The sequence below is a fragment of the Apodemus sylvaticus genome, chromosome 22 (genome assembly GCF_947179515.1).
Source record: "Apodemus sylvaticus chromosome 22, mApoSyl1.1, whole genome shotgun sequence".
Lineage (NCBI taxonomy): Eukaryota > Metazoa > Chordata > Mammalia > Rodentia > Muridae > Apodemus > Apodemus sylvaticus.
The window spans coordinates 6019799-6032627 of NC_067493.1; the positions used below are offsets into that span (position 1 = coordinate 6019799).

Here is a 12829-nt window from a genome sequence, read left to right on the forward strand (position 1 = left end):
GATTTTCAAAACATGTTTTCAGAAATATGAATGACATCATGGCACCTGAGGATGGAGAACGTGATCTCCAAAACATGTTTTCACAAATGTTTTGATCAAAAGTTTTCAGACCTCAGATGTAAAGCTTGAGGCCAGATTTTTCTCAAAGTATCTAGGGAGCATGACATAGTTTGAATGGAAAGGAATTGCAAATATAATTATGTGAATCTCCGGATAGCTATAGTCTTAAAACAGACACTTAGTTGTAAATGTGTGTGTGATGTTTGTCTGCATAAGAAACGGATTTCACAAGTGCTACATCGGAAGGCCTAGCAGACATGAAGAAGCTGTGTGCTTTCTCTATTTCATTTTTGCTCCTGAAGTTTTTTCCCTTCTTGTGCTGTTTGACAGAACCCATTTGCTTTTGGAGGATGAAAAATAATGAAGACAATGATGGAGATTTGAGAAGTGACTGTGGTTTTTTACTTTGGCCAGAGGAGGGACCTGTTGAAGACTATTTATATAATAAAATGATTGATTTTAGGTAAGTCATTAACTTTATTTTCTGCATCAGTGTCATGAATTAGAAATATGTTACCCCCTGTAACTTTAGAAACCACTGAAAATTAATTATTACACCAATCACTATTTTTAATAGCTTTAAATGTATCACAGTTTAGTATAGCTTTAATACATTGGGCTCCATCTCACAATGATGGAAAATGACTCTTGATTCTCCCTCTTGAGTATTTGTTGATATTATGTATTATTGAAAGATGTCTCTGCATCTGCCTTGAATGCACAATTCCCAGCTTTATTAACAATTCAATATGAAAAAAACAGCATCACTGACTATATTCAATTGCCTGCCAATGATTCCTGTATGAGCGTACATCTAAATGCCTTCATAAAATGGTTATCTAATTTTGGTCTACAACAGTTGGGCATACATTCATTCATTAAAATATTTCGGTATGTTTTGGTTTACTCTACCTGATTACAAGTATAACATTACATATATACTTGTGAATATACATATACTTTGCTTTATAAAATAGTCCTTAAATGAGAACCTCTTGAAATTCTAGATTTAACTCTGAATGTGGGAAAAGGCTGCCAGGCTTCTTATTCTGTTATGAGAATTAACTTTTGGTTCAATTACACAAATACGCAGACACAGATTATACTTATTGTCAGGATCAGAATAATGGTCAATATTTCTACTAACTATTGAATAAATCTAGGAGAATAAATATACTTCTTTTTGAGAAGAAGATGTCCTCAATATCTAAGATCCTAAGCATGAGATGTTGCCATATGTGCCTGAAGATAATGGGGTAAGGTGTGTTGAAATAACTCACCTTTTAGCTAATCAATGAACTTTGGATTTCTTACTTTCATGAAGCAAGATTTTTGGTGCTTTTCTGTCTCTGATGCTCTTCAATTTTCATGTCTCTTCTTCAATTTTCATGTCTTTGGGATTTAAATAACATGTTTTTCCATTTGTAGCCACAATACACTGTACACTTTGATAATGATGGTTGCTTCACATGATCATTTTTCTCTGTTGGGTTAGTATGAATTTCTCTTCTGATGTTTTCTGTATTTTTCCACACTTCATTGGAAAATAGTGGAAATTATCCTTGGTGACACTTTCATAAGCCATTATATGATTTATATCTAAATATATATGAACTGTGTCAATGCACTTATCAGGTTTTAGAAAGAAAAACTTATCTCCAAGCATTCAATTGAAAGTCCAAATTTCATTAAAAGAGTGTGTTTGGTATGTTTTCTCCAGATGAGAAGTAATAGGTAATAATAACAGATGAACTGCTAACTGTGTTGGTGGAGATCAACAAATTTCTTAGGCAGGGAAGATCTCTGTGCGAAGACACCATTTAAAAGATTGCAAAGATTGAGGAAGAGTGAAGTGATAAGAGAAATCTGATAGGTTTTTAATAAATTGACATACTAACAACATACTAAAAGTTAATATTAAATTAGTGCATAAAACAGCTCAAATGATAAAAATCTGGATATGTGGTATATTATATCATTGTGTGTAATTTGAAATGGATGAAAAATTTAAATGAAATATATTTTTAAATAATAATTCTGGTTGATGAATATTAACATTTGAAAATAACAAAAACATGTTCTCCAAACATCATGGATATATTATTGATAGCTTTTCTCATTGTGCAAGAACTTAGCATTTTCATAATATTTAACTTCAAAATGTTTATTCTGTTTGGAAATTTGTAACATATTCTTACTGATAAAATAATGTCTTTCTTTGTAAAGCAGATAACCATTTTCAAGTATAATGATTGTTAGACAATATACACACATACAAAACACATTTTAAAAACACTCACACAATGCCAGGTATTATCACATAAGAGCTTTTGAATATATATTTTTTGTTTTCCTTTATTGGATATTTCCTTTATTTGCATTTCAAATGTTTTCCCTTTTCCTCTTTCCCCTCCAGAAACTCCCTACCTATCTCATCCCTCCTCCCCTTGTCTTATGTGGGTGTTCCTGCCCACAACCACCCACAGTAACCTCACCACCCTGACACTACACTGGGGTACCAAGCCTTCACAGGACCAAGGACATAGCCTCCCATCGAAGCCCTGCAAGGCCGTCCTGTGCTTCATATTCAATGACAGCCATAGTTCTCTACATGTGTACTCTTTTGTTTGGTTGTTTAGTCCTGGGAGTTCTGGGGTTTCCAGTTGGTCGATGTTGTTGTTCTTCCTATGGGTTGCAAACCCCTTCAGCTCCTTCTGTCCTTTCTCTAACTCCTCCATTAGGGAACTGATGCTCAATACAATGGTTGTCTAGAGCATTCATGCCTGTGTTTTTCAGGCTCTGGCAGAGTTTGTCGGGAGGCTGTTCTATCAGGCTACTCTCAAAAAGCATTTTTCGGCATCCACAATCGCGACTGGGTTTGATGACTGTATATGCGATGGTTTCTTGACAGTCTCTGCATGGCTCAATGTCTGTTCCACACTTTATCTCTTATGAGTATTTTGTTACCCCTTCTAGAAACGACTGCAGAATCCACAATTTGGTCTTCTCTTGGAGTATCATTTGGTCTGTGAGTTGTGTCTTGGGTGTTCCAAACGTCTAGGCTAATATCCACTCAGCAGTGACTGCATACAATGTGGGTGCTTTTGTGACTGGCTTACCTGACCAGTTTTGTTGAGTATAGATATTTGTAGTAAAATCAATTTTTTTTAATTTCCTCAGTTTCTGTTGTTAGGTCCCCCTTTACATTTCTGATTGTGTTAATTTGGATACTGTCTGCGTACCCTGTGGTTAGTCTGTCTTAAGGTTTATTTATCTTGTTGATTTTCTCAAATAACCAGATCCTAGTTGTGTTGAATATTTCTATAGTTCTTTTGTTACTACTTTGTTGATTTCATCCCTGAGCTTGATTATTTCCTGCTGTCTACTCCTCTTCAATACATTTACTTCATTTTGATTTAGAGCATTCAGATGAGCTGCTAAGCTGATAGTGTATGATCTCACTACTTTCTTTATGGAGGCACTCAGAGCTATGAGATTTTATTTTAGCACTGCTTTCATTGTGTTCCATAATTTGGATAGGCCCGAATTTATTTTCATTAAATTCTAAAAAATCTTTAATTCCTTTCTTTATTTTCTCTCTGACCAATGTGTTATTGAGTAAATTATATATTGAGTAGTAGTTATATATTGAGTAGTTGTTCAGCTTCCACGTGTATGTGGGATTTCTGTTTTTATTGTTATTGAATATCAGTCTTAGTCTGCGGTAATCCCATAGAATACCATGGATTAGTTCAATATCCTTGTACCTACTGAAGTTTGTCCTACTGAAGTTTGTCCAACTATATGGTCAATTTTTGAGAAGGTAGCAATATATTTCTTAATGGTTCAGTTATAACATTTTATGTTCTTTTCCTATGCCTAATCCCCAAATAATACCATGTAGATTTTGAAAAAAAATTAATTCTCAATATTAGATAAAGGACCCTCAGCTGCAGATATGGTTAAGTATGCATTAATGATAATTTCAGGCTATGAAAATATACAAATATAAGAGTTGAACAAAATTTTTGATGTATTATTTGCTTCTCAAAAGACACAATATTATTAAGATGTTTGATGTATAAAATCATTTTAAATAATTAAAAAGTAAGGAGAATATGTTGTATGTTTTGTATGAGTAACTTTTACAAATATATCAGTTGAATTACATCTCTAAGATTATTTTATAGTGTCTTATTCAATAGGACTGTATTCTACTTCAAGGATGGCATTGAGACATAGAACAAACTCCTTAACATTTTACACAAATACAAAATGTATCATATCATACCATAGTGCCTTATACCTATGCATTCTTAATTTTGTATTCAACACTAAAGATGACTCATTCATGAGACTTATTTCAAGATATTTATTTAGAAATTTACAATGTATCATAGTACAAACTATTGCAATTGAAATTTTATGTTTCACACATCTTCCTTAATCATCACTATGCCTTGTTTTAGAATACCAGCAAGAAGATACGAGTTTTTTCTGGTTATATTTTTTGCTACTGAGGAGATTAATGAGAATCCTTATCTTTTACCCAATATGTCTTTGAAGATGGCCACCATGCTTGGTCTGTGCCGAGATACATTGGGAGTTCTGGATATAATACATTCACAACAAAAGTATAGTGAGAATTTTATTAATTATATCTGTGGAATACATGAAATTTGTTATGTAGACCTTACAGGCCCATCATGGAAAACATCCTTAAAACTGTCAATTCATTTCCGGACACCAAAGGTAAGAATGCATGACATTGGGTGAGTCAACAACATTAAATTCCATTTAAATGTGCCAACAAGAAAACTTTGACAGCATGCATTTATGAGTGTTCTGCTACACATTCAGACAGACACAGACACACATAGGCTACGTGTGTGTGTGTGTGTGTATGTGTGTGTGTATGTAAATCTATATATATCTACACACACACACACACATATATATATATATATATATATATATATATATACAAATCTATCTATCTATATATATCACTGTATATGGATATCACAATATAAATATACATATAGAGAGAGAGAGAAAGAGAGAGACAGACAGACATACAGACAGAGAGACAGAGATAAAGTGTGAGAGAGATAAAAATGTAAATTAAGGAATTAAATAATCAGATCACAAATGTACCGGAAAAACAGGCACACTGTGTTCTAGAAATTCCAACTTGTAAGAAATAGTCTAGAATCTAAAAGGAATAATACATGATATTTAGAATATATTCATACTATCCTTGATAGGAGTTCAGAAAGGTGAGATATATTATTTGAATATAATTCCAAACATTCTAATAATCATATTCCTGGTGTGGATGTTTCATCCTCTCTTCTACATTCTTTAGGTTTTCTTTGGACCATTTAATCCTAACCTAAGTGACCATGACCAGTTTCGCTATGTGCATCAGGTAGCCACCGAGGACACACATTTGTCCCATGGAATGGTCTCCTTGATGCTTCATTTTAGATGGACTTGGATAGGCGTGGTCATCTCAGATAATGACCAGGGAATTCAGTTTCTCTCAGATTTAAGAGAAGAAATGCAAAGTCATGGGATCTCTTTAGCTTTTGTGAATGTAATACCAGAAACCATTCAGATGTACATGAAAAAGGCTATGATATATGATAAACAAATGATGACATCTCAGCAAAGGTTATCATTTATGGTGAAATGAACTCCACTTTAGAAGTCAGCTTTAGAAGATGGGAATATTTAGGTGCTCAGAGAATCTGGATTACAACTTCGCAATGGGATGTTATCACAAATAAAAAGGAATTTAGCCTTAATTTTTTCCATGGGACTGTCACTTTTGCACACCACAGCAGTGAGATGCCTAAATTTAGGAATTTTATGCAAACTATAGACACTGACAAATACCCAGTAAACATTTCTGAGTCTATCCTGGGGTGGAATTATTTTAATTGTTCAGTCTCAAAGAACAGAAATAAAATGGAACATTTTCAATTTAACAACACATTTGAATGGATAGCACTGCAAAAATATGACATGGCTCTGAGTGAAGAAGGTTACAATTTGTATAATGCTGTGTATGCGGTGGCCCACACCTACCATGAACTCATTCTTCAACAACTAGAGTCTCAGATACCAGCAGACTACAAAGGAATGTTTACTGACTGTCAGCAGGTTAGTCAATGTGACCTTTTATATGGACCCAGAGAAAAACATGCATATTGGTTAGAGATTATTCTCTCAGTTGAAAGATTTCTGCCCTGCAAAATTCACTAATTTATTTTTCACTTGGATGAATATCATGCACAAGGAAAACATTTCATAGGAAACAGTAATTTTTTTTATGATATCAGTGAGTTTTGTGAAAACATGTCTCAACATTTCATCAAATGAGTTCAAAAATTAAAATAGAAGCCCAGGGTTTAATAATAAAAGCCCTAAGTGATGACTAAATTAGAATATTTTTCTAAAGAGTGATTTTTCAAGAACCAGTACATATGCTATAACTAATACTTACTCATTTAAATTAACAATGATTTACAAAACCACAAATGATTAACGCTGTACATTTTATTAAGTTTCTGTTTACCTCATATATGTTCACTATCTTTACATGAGAGACCAGCAGCCATTCCTTATTTTCACACACATTCAGAATTCCCCTTCATTTGTGCACACATGGCTACATTTTTAAAAATGTATTTTGGAAAACATAAGCACACATACACTCATACACATTCACATAGAAAATGCTACTTGTTATATGCTAATCAGTTTTTGCACAATTTACCATCGAACATTAATATAATGTATATAAATTTTCAGTTATCAATGAGGTATATATATTTCTTATTACATGGGAGTATTTCAATGCTGCTGTCTTTTGTGAAAATCATAAGGAAATTAGGGGAAATTCTCAATTTTGCTTTCTCTTTATTGATATGCACATGTAAGCATCTAATGATGGATCTCATTTAGGTGTCTTCCTTGCTGAAGACCAGGGTATTTATGAACCCTGTTGGAGAACTGGTGAACATGAGACATAGGGAAAACCAGTGTACAGATTATGACATTTTCATCATTTGGAATTTTCCAAAAGGATTTGGAATAAAAGTGAAAATAGGAAGCTATTTTCCTTGCTTTCCACAGATGCAACAACTTCACATAATTGAAGACGTGGACTGGGCCACAGGAGGAACTTCAGTAAGTATACCACAGATTTTAGTTGTTTTCAAGATATCTACATTTTAAAACATGAGGTACTGAAATAATATCTCTGCAGTTAATTCCAATTGCTACTTTTGCAAAAGACCATGCTCAGTTATAAGCACGAATATCTGTTACCTCTCAACTCCCTGTAAATCTTATCATAGAGATAAATAGCCTCTGTATTCCAAATGCCTATTCTCCACACACTACAGGAATATATTTATAAATTAATATATATAATGAAAATTTTGAAACTATATGTATACCATGGAATTTTTTAATTCTGTAACAACATATATATATATATATATATATATATATATATATATATATATATATATATATATATCCTAATTAAATATAGAATGTATTCTTTAACATAAACCCTTTTCCAGATTCAAGGTTTACTTTTTTATTTATGTATATGTTACTGGTTATTTTATTTACTTACATTTCACATGTTTTTCTACTTCCCGGTCTCCCCTCTTCTGTAGGGGATTGCCTTATCTGGCATCAGTGGGAAGGGAGCTCCTTGCTCCTGTGCAGGCTCAATGCCCCAGGATAGGGGTATGCTAGAGTGATGAGACAGGAGTCTCGTAAAGGCAGGGAAAGGGGGGAGGGGAAAGAGATTCAAGTTATTGTTTTAAACTTCATTAACTTTAGGGCAGTCTTCTAAAACATATTTTGTTCATATCAATCAAATAACCTTTTTTGATTTACCCTACATTGTCTCTCCACAAACCTCAGTATTCTGATTCTTTTATTTATAAATCATGAGAAAAAAAAAAAACCTGATACCACGTATGCATTCTTTTTGGATATATCAGTTTAGGAAGTAAAGTTTGAAATTGCCACAACCTGAAAGTTACATATATAATATTGCATGCTGTAGAAAATATTGTACGGCATTTGGTGTACTCTAGGGAAATACAAAATACTAATGTGTCTGAAATTGTGAAGAAATACTGGAATATTACAGCCATATCTGTTAATGTCCCATATATATATATATATATATATATATATGATGTATACATGAACTACACACACACACACACACACACACACACACACACACGTACACACTTACGTACATATACACACATTCACTCTTACACACATACTATATAATATTTATATTTTGTCTCAGGTTCCATCCTCCTTGTGTAGTGTGCCATGTACTCCTGGATTTAGGAAAATTCATCAGAAAGAAACAGCAGACTGCTGCTTTGATTGTGTTTCGTGTCCAGAAAATGAGGTTTCCAATGAAACAGGTACCTGCTTGCATGGAGAAAAGAAATGCTGAATTTGAGTCCTTCTCCTTCCAAACTAGAAAAGTTATATGGCCTAAATGGAAACTGAAATCCTAAAATCTTCCCATTTCAGAACTTACTCCGTTAAATAATATCAGCTTCTTTTGAACCCAGAAATAACCTGCAGACTCTTCTACAAACAATACATTTCTCTCACAGTATGCTGGTTTATGATTTTATATTATGCAGAAAACATTTAGGAGGATAAACATGTGTACCAATTGTTAAGGACGAATTTTTCAGCATAATCTAGGAACATATTTATTTTTCTTTGATTTTTTTTTCGTACAAAGAAACTTGATTACTTGATCAGTCGATTATCTTTCCCTCAATCACCCATCTTACTTCCTGACAAAGACTAGATGCTCAGGGTAAGAGTTGTTGTTTTATGAAATATATTTTAAGATGAAAGATGAATGCCAGGCAGTGGTGCCACATACCTTTAATCCCAGGACATTGAACGCAGAGACAGGTGGATATTCTGGATTACAAAGCCAGCCTGGTCTACAGAGTGAGATCCAGGAAAGCCAGGACAGTACCGAGAAACCCTGTCTCAAAAAAGCAAAACAATTCATAACAATAAGAGGTAGATGGCTTAAGGGATTGAGCATTTCCTGTCAAACAGTAAGAACAAGAGTGAAGATTTCAAGAGTGAAGATTTCAAGAAAGAAGAGATGGCATAGTGCTTATCATCAGTCACCACCTACCTAAGTCAAGAGAGATGAATATGAATATTCATTACCTTCACGCCACCTTGGAATGAATAGTGGGGAAAAAAGAAATTGTACCAAAATGAGAGGAATATGCAAATGTTTATGAGACAGAGAGCATCAAGAATGAAAATATTCGTTTAGGCAAACAGTGTTTGCATGAGGAATTGTATGTTCTGATTTCTATAGGAGATATTGTCAATTGGCACCATCCAAAAAGCAAACAAAGTACATAATGCATTTCATCAACAGACATCAGTAACTACCCATGCACACTACCCTTGTCTATGAATAGTGATATTATGGTTTGACAAATTTAAAAATATCTGAGATCATCCGTATTACTATTTATCATATTTTCTTTCTTTTTTGTTTAATACATAAATTTTTTCCATTCCATTTCTTATCACGGTGCTTTGTTTCACTACAAAACGTAGGTAAATAGAGAGCAATCTTAAGTCAGTTGTCCCTACAACAACAAGGAATGGATTAGATGCTCAATACCTAAATATTTAGTGATATATTCTCTGAATAATACAAATACATAATTATTAACTACATAATTATAGTATCTTATATGGTTTTATTGTTTTTGTCAGCAGATATGGAACAGTGTGTGAGGTGTCCAGATGGTAAGTATGCCAACTTTGAGCAAACCCACTGCCTTCAAAGAGCTTTGTCATTTCTGGGTTATGAAGATCCACTGGGGATGGCTCTAGGATTCATGTCTCTCTCCTTCTCAGTCATCACAATTCTAGTATTCATCACTTTTGTGAAATACAAGGATACTCCTATTGTTAAGGCCAATAACCACATTCTCAGCTACATCCTGCTCATCTCTCTAGTCTTCTGCTTTCTCTGCTCATTGCTCTTCATTGGACATCCCAACCAGGCCACCTGCATCCTGCAGCAGACCACATTTGGAGTATTTTTCACAGTGGCTATTTCTGCAGTGTTGGCCAAAACAATAACTGTGGTCATGGCTTTCAAGCTCATTACTCCAGGAAGAAGAATGAGAGGGGTGCTGACATCAGGGGTACCTAACTTGGTCATTCCCATTTGTACCCTGATCCAACTTGTTCTCTGTGGCATCTGGTTGGTAACATCTCCTCCCTTTATTGACAGAGATATACAATCTGAACATGGGAAGACTGTCATTATTTGGAATAAAGGCTCAGTCATTGCCTTCCATGTTGTCCTGGGATATTTGGGTTCCTTGGCTCTGGGGAGCTTCACTGTGGCTTTCTTGGCTAGGAACCTTCCTGACAGATTCAATGAAGCCAAATTCCTAACTTTCAGCATGCTGGTGTTCTGCAGTGTCTGGATCACCTTCCTCCCTGTCTACCATAGCACCAGGGGGAAGGTCATGGTGGTTGTGGAGGTCTTCTCCATCTTGGCTTCTAGTGCAGGGTTGCTAGGGTGTATCTTTGTCCCAAAGTGTTATGTTATTTTAGTTAGACCAGATTCAAATAATATACAGAAGTGCAAAGACAAATTGCTGCATTGAATCTTTCATAGTATGAAAATGTTAGATGATACTCAACATGCTTTTAATTGTCGTAACCAAAGTAGAATCTAGTCATAGAATATTTTTACATACTAAACAAAATTTAGCTTACAAATAGGACAGCACTGTACATTGTCACACCAGTTAAAAAAGTTTGATGGAACATGGTTTCATTCATAAGATCACAGTCTGAGGATGGGCAATCACAACTGAGGAAGCCTACCATCAGTTTGAGCCGTGTTTTATTGTGTAAGCCATGTACTTAATAAATGATTAATATAAGGTGACAGTACTTAATGTGGACAGTACCCCCTCTAGATAAGTTGTTCTTGGAGTTATAAAAAGAGGACTGCAGACAACATGGACCTGAAGCCTGAAACCAAAATTATTCCACATGCATTCACAGAGTGCCTGCATCCAATTTCACGTCTTGGCTACATTGAATATACTGTGACCAAGTTACATAAGTAAATAAAAACTTTTCTCACATGTTTCCTTTGATCATGGTGCTTTTTACTGCAATAGAATCTAAGACATCACTTTAGTGTTAAATTGCTTCTATGTGGATTTGAAATATCATAGATTCCTAATGCAATTAAAGGTACTAAAATCAAGTGTGAATGTTAGCAGAGTGTGAAGCACAGTGACTGTATTGCATATGACAAAACAGAATTGCTGAACTTTGGAATAGCTTTCAAATATACTAGGAAGTTGTTAAGAATGTCAGATATTATACAAAAAAAGGGAACATTTTATGAAAAAGTAAATGGGGTTCAGATTGTGCCTGAAATATAAAACTCTTGTCAATTTATGTAACAGACACTTTAATTTGAAATGAAAGTTTTTCTTTAAGCAAGTAAAATCACTAGTGGTAATGTCACATACAAAACCTTTACAACAATTAGATTGGTGAATTTGATGAACTTATAAATCACTCTAGATGAAAGGTCTCATCATAAATGTTATGAATGTATGTGTGCTAAAGATAATTTCACTTTACCATTACACACACAAACATGTATGTATAAACACATACAAATTATTATTTCTATACATCAGGTGATGAAGGTCAGTGTCATTTGTCTCTCAATGCACCGTTTGCTGCTTTGATTTTAAATATTATTTGCTAGTGTTTTTTTTGACATTGTCATTCAATTGCTTTTTGTTTATTTTTCCAGTCTCCAAAATACCCTTTGCATGACTCCATGCACTCCTAAATTGCACATGGCCTCTTATCCAATTAATTATTAATGATGTGTCTCTATTTGCATACATAAATATATAGAGAGAGAAATATAAATTTTGGAGACTGTGTAAAACATTCATGGTAGGAGACTCAGTCCATCTTGTGCATGCTCTTTAGTTGGTGGTTCAGTCCCTGACAGTCTCCTAGTGTCCACGTTAGTTGACACTGAGGGTCTTCTTATGGACTTCCTGTTCCTTAAGAGGCACTCAATCCTTTCCCCAACTCTGACAAAAGACCCCCTGTGTTCTGTGCAATGTTAGGCTGTGGCTCTCTGCATCTGTTTCAGTCAGGTGCCGGGTGGAGACTCTCAGAGGACAATTATGCTAAGCTACTCTCTGGAATTATAAGAAAATATATCCTCAGTAATGTCAGGGATTGGTGCTTGCAAATGAGATGGGTCTCAAGTTGGGAAGGGTATTGTTAGGCCATTCCCTCATTCTATGCTCCATCTTTTCAACTGTATTTCTAGTAAACAGGCCAAATTTTGGGTGGAAAGGTTTTTGGTTCAATTGTTGTCTTAACTCCCCACTGTGTGTCCTTTTTATCTGTAGGATGTGGCCTCTTCAGGGTCCATATCTCATTACCATGCATTTATGCTAAGATTACCTCCATAGACTCCTTGGTGCCCCCAATTTAACATCTCTGGCACGACTTAAAGATACCCCTCCCTTTTACTCCCACCTGCTGCAGATTTCAATGCATTTTCCTGGCTTCTGGTCCTCTCTTTTCTCACACCACACCCGTTCCTGTTCTCTCTTCCTTCCCTTTTTTTCCAGACAGGGTTTCTCTG

The 12829-nt window shown here is 34.7% G+C and overlaps 1 pseudogene; it reads left to right on the plus strand.

The window, feature by feature from the left end:
• The first annotated feature begins 317 nt into the window (after nt 1–317).
• Nucleotides 318–10793, plus strand: LOC127672810 (vomeronasal type-2 receptor 116-like; annotated as a pseudogene).
• The last annotated feature ends 2036 nt before the right edge of the window (nt 10794–12829 follow it).